Here is a 5,491-nt window from a genome sequence, read left to right on the forward strand (position 1 = left end):
GGACGATACGGCCCCATACAGCCATATGGGCGCCCCGCAGCCCCCCCCCCCCCCCCCAAATAAAGCGCAGCCTATGAAGTGGACTGGGGCAACAGCGCTTCGCCCTGTATTGTATCAACGCTGTACAGCCCCAAAATCCCACCATTCACCCAAACTCCTCCACCCCCCACACGTGGGACCCTCCTTTTGGGGGGGGAGGGGATGGGGGCTACATGCAAGCTGGTGGGGGGGGAGAGAATATACAGCAATCCTCATCAACCAGGGCCTTGGGGGGGGGTAGGAGTGGGGGGCAGGCTGCCCCACACTTGGGGGCTGCCTTCCACTTAGATGGGGCTCCTGCCCCATAACATATAACACTGGGGGGGTCCCCCCCCCGCCCCCCCGCCCCCTAAAATGATGCGGGGTTCACACACCAGGCGATCCCGGAAGGGGCTGCGGGTCGGTCGGCCGAGGGGGGGTCCTGAAAAGGCAGGGGTGAACATGGGGGGGCGGGGGGCGGTGGAGAGAAAAACAGGGCGTGAAGATGGTCTGTTAAATAACACAGAAATGCGTGATGACATTAGGGAAAGAGAGAAAAGATAATGGAGCAGTTTAAGAGACATAGAGGGAACACGGGGAACCCCATAGGAACGAGCCCGCCCCAATAGGAAGAACAGGAGACCCCATAGGACAACAGCCCCCCCCATAGGAAAGAACAGGGACCCCATAGGAACAGCCCACTCCCATCAGGACAGCTCCCCCCATGAGGAACAGCCCCCCATAGGCGAACAGGCCCCCCTAGGAGAACAGGACCATTCGGAAACAGCCCCCACCCCATAGGAAGAACAGGGACCACCATGGACAGACGCCCGCACCCCCCTATAGGGAAAGAACAGCCCCCCCCCCACACATATAGGAAAAGACAGGGACCCCCATAAGAGAACAAGCCCCCCCCATAAGGAAACGCAGCCCCCACCCCCAGTAGGAAATAACTAGGGGACCCCATAGGAATCAGCCGCCCCCCCCCCCAAGGAAGACAGGGCCCCCCCATAGGACAGAACAGCCCCCCCCCTATAGGAAAGACGCCACCCGCCAGCCCCCCCTAAAGCCCAGAATTAAACGATAAAAGCGAGGAATTTTAGGGGGAAAAGAAGAAGATTGGGGCATTTGGGTGGGGGGGGGGGGAACATCGAAATTGAGGGCGGAAAATTGAGGGTGGGTGCAAATTTTCAGTTGGCGAGTGGTCCTGTGAACTCTAGCCAATTATTGTGAATAGGAGTGTGGTAGTAGACTGGCTCAGTTCGTGAAGAGAGCACAGGTGCCCTCAGATGAACCAATCGTTTAGAGAGACTCGTCCTCGTTTGCACTCATGTCGATATATTATATTGTCCGGAGAGTAGTAGGGAGACGTGGTTAATGTTGTACTCGACTGGATCTCGCGTTATCAGGATAGCCGCAGTTCGGCGAGAACTCTATAAAGGGGACTCATTATGGGGGGACCCAAACTAAGCCCCCTCCCCATATTTATGTAGTGTCCAAAGCACAATTTAAGCCCCCCCCCCCCAATTAAAAGAGGGGAGTGTGGTACCCCCAGTGCCCCCCATATTTGGGGGTATTATGGGGGTATTATGGGGGTCTTATGGGGTGGGGGTCCCCTACAAACAAGGCTCATATTGGGGGGGGTCCCAAACTCCCCCCCCCCCAATTAAAACAGGGGTGCCTGGTACCCCCATTGCCCCCCATATCTGGGGGTATTACTGGGGTCTTATGGGAGTCTTATGGGGGTATTATGGGGTGGGGGTCCCCTACAAACAAGGCTGATATTGGGGGGGTCCCAAACTCCCCCCCCCCCAATTAAAACAGGGGTGCCTCGTACCCCCAGTGCCCCCCATATTTGGGGGTCTTATGGGGATATTATGGGGTGGGTGTCCCCTACAAACAAGGCTGATATTGGGGGGCTCCCAAACTCCCCCCCCCAATTAAAACAGAGGTGCCTGGTACCCCCGTTGCCCCCCATATTTGGGGGTATTACGGGGGTCTTATGGGGGTCTTATGGGGGTCTTGTGGGCATATTATGGGGTGGGGGTCCCCTACAAACAAGGCTGATATTGGGGGGGTCCCAAACTCCCCCCCCCCAATTAAAACAGAGGTGCCTGGTACCCCTGTTGCCCCCCATATTTGGGGCTATTATGGGGGTCTTATGGGGCTATTATAGGGATATTATGGGGTGGGGGTCCCCTACAAACAAGGCTGACATTGGGGGGGTCCCAAACTCCCCCCCCCCAATTAAAACAGAGGTGCCTGATACCCCCGTTGCCCCCCGTACCTGGGGGTCAGCGCCCCTGCGTAGCTGATGGAGTGGGGCAGCCCGGGGGGGGGGGGCTCTCGGCGCCGTGTGTGTTGTGGGGGGGGCCAGGCCGGGGGCTGCGGCCTCGTTGTGGTTGTTGTATTTGGGGGGGGGGCGTTGTGTGGCCCCCCCGTGTGCCGCAGGTACCAATCCCGCAGCCCCTCCAGCGCCATCCACTTCTGGCTGCGCCGCTGCTCGGCCGAGGGGGGGGGGGCGCAGCGTCCCCAGCCCCCCTAGGACCCCTTTAGACCCCCCCCATCGCCCCACAGACCCCTTTAGGACCCCTCTTAGCCCCCCATAGACCCCCTTTAGCCCCACATAGACCCCCTTTATCCCCCCATAGACCCCTTTATCCCCCCATAGACCCCCTTTATCCCCCCATAGACCCCCTTTATCCCCCCACAGACCCCTTTTATCCCCATAGACCCCCTTTATCCCCCCACAGACCCCCTTTATCCCCCACAGACCCCCTTTATCCCCCACAGACCCTTTATCCCCCCATAGACCCCCTATTATCCCCCATAGACCCCCTTTTATCCCCCCATAGACCCCCTTTATCCCCCATAGACCCCTTTAACCCCCCATAGACCCCCTTTATCCCCCCATAGACCCCCTTATCCCCCAGACCCTTTAGCCCCCATAGACCCCTTTAGCCCCCCACAGACCCCTTTTAGCCCCCCATAGACCCCTTTACCCCCCACAGACCCCCTTTATCCCCCACCAGACCCCTTATCCCCCCACAGACCCTTTATCCCCCAGTAGACCCCCCTTACCCCCATAGACCCCTTATTCCCCCCATAGGCCCCTTTATCCCCCCACAGACCCCTTTATCCCCCCATAGACCCCCTTTATCCCCCCATAGACCCCTTTAGCCCCCATAGACCCCCCTTTATTCCCCATTAGACCCCCTTTATCCCCATACACCCCCTTTACCCCCCACAGACCCCTTATCCCCCCCCCGACCCCCTTTACCCCCACAGACCCCCTATCCCATAGACCCCTTTATCCCCCATAGACCCCTTATCCCCCCATAGGCCCTTTATCCCCCACAGACCCCCTTTATCCCCCCACAGACCCCCTTTATCCCCCCACAGACCCCCTTTATCCCCCCACAGACCCCTTTAGCCCCCCATAGACCCCCTTTATCCCCCCATAGACCCCCTTTATCCCCCATAGACCCCCTTTATCCCCCATAGACCCCCTTATCCCCCCATAGACCCCTTTATCCCCCATAGACCCCCTTTAGCCCCCCTAGACCCCTTTATCACCCCATAGACCCCTTTTATCCCCCATAACCCCTTTCATCCCCTAGACCCTTTATCCCCCCATAGACCCCTTATCCCCCATAGACCCCTTTATCCCCCCCATAGACCCCCTTTAGCCCCCATTGACCCCTTTATCCCCCATAGACCCCCTTATCCCCCCATAGACCCCTCTATCCCCCCATAGACCCCTATTTTCCCCCTCCATCCCCCTGTACCCCCCACAGCCCCCCAGTTTCCCCCCACAGACCCCTTTATCCCCCCATAGACCCCTTTGGCCCCCCATTAGACCCCTTTCCCCATAGAACCCCTTTATCCCCCATAGACCCCTTTATCCCCCATAGACCCCCTTTATCCCCCATAGACCCCTTTATCCCCCCATAGACCCCCTTTAGCCCCCCATAGACCCCCTTTATCACCCCATAGACCCCTTTATCCCCCCATAAACCCCTTTATCCCCCCATAGACCCCTTTATCCCCCCATAGACCCCTTTATCCCCCATAGACCCCCTTTATCCCCCATAGACCCCCTTTATCGCCCCCCATTACCCAGCTGTGCCCGGAGCTGCCGCAGCCTTTGAGCCGCCTCCACCTGCAGCCGCTGCCGGCGCCGTCGCTGCTCCGGGGGCGCCCCGGGCTGCCGCTAAACGTCGCGCGGCCTCTACGACCTGCAGCTGAACGCCACCTCCCTCCGGGCCGCCCGAACGCCTGCGGGACCGAACCGGAACGAACCGGGACCGGACCGGATCACACGCTTTAAAACATAGACGCCATTGACGCCCCGTTACAGCGCCCCCCAGCGGACGCCCCCGGTACTGCAGGCGGCCGCAGCGCTATAGCGCCACTGCTGGCGGCCATGGACATTGCAGGGAGCGCAGCCCCAACGGGGGGGGGGGACACAAAAAAGGGGCTGGGGGCGCCCAACGTGGACCCCCAATGGGTCCTAATGTGGACCCCCAAGGACTGAGGACATTTAAGGTCCCTTTGGTTCAGCCCTCAACCTGACAATGTCTTTTTCTGAGCCCCCGTTCTGCCCCCCAACCCATGTTGTCCCCCCAGTTCTAAGCCCCCAAGCCCCAGACCCTATTTCCACCCTCACCCACGTTATCCCCCCCCAGACCCTATTTCCTAGGGTCCCATAGGACCATAGGAACCATAGGGTCCATGGTTTCCTAGGCACCCATAGGGTCCCTTAGCCCCCATAGGGTCCCTTAGCCCCCCATAGGGTCCCTTAGACCCCATAGGGGGCCTTAGACCCCATAGGGTCCCTTAGAACCCCCATAGGGTCCTTAGCCCCCCATAGGGTCCCTTAGACCCCCATAGGGTCCCTTAGCCTCCCCCATAAGGGCTCCTCACCTCGGTCAGGGCTCCTCGTGGGGGGGCTGCAGATCGACGCCGTGGGGGGGGCTGGGGTCTCTCCCCGGTTCCAGGGGGTACTCGGGGGCAGCTGCCCGTCAGCTTCCTGTGGGGGGGGGGACATAGGGAAGGGCTGGGGGGGCCCAGTTTGGGGGAGGGGGGGGCTTAGAAGCAAGGGAGGGGGGGGTCTGTTCTAGGAGGGGCTCTGAGGGTCCCAAAGGGGCTTGGGAGGTGGGGGGGGAATTAGGGGGATCCTTGGGGGCTTTAAGGGGGGGGAATGGGGGGGTTGTGGGGGGTCTCAGAAAGGCTCTAAAGTGGGTGGGGGGCAAATGCACCGGGGGGGACGGGGAGGGGGAGTGAGAAGGAATCTGAGGATCCCAGTGCGGCTTGGGGGGGGGGAGGGGGCTACAAGGAGGGTTCCTATAGGGTCTATGGGGGTCCTATGCTAGGGGTAGTCTATGGGGGTCCCATAATGGTCTATGGGGTCCTATAGAATCTATGGGGTCCTATAGGGGTCTATTGGGGCAGGGGGTCCTAGAGGGGTCTA

The sequence above is a fragment of the Coturnix japonica genome, unplaced genomic scaffold (genome assembly GCF_001577835.2).
Source record: "Coturnix japonica isolate 7356 unplaced genomic scaffold, Coturnix japonica 2.1 chrUnrandom507, whole genome shotgun sequence".
Lineage (NCBI taxonomy): Eukaryota > Metazoa > Chordata > Aves > Galliformes > Phasianidae > Coturnix > Coturnix japonica.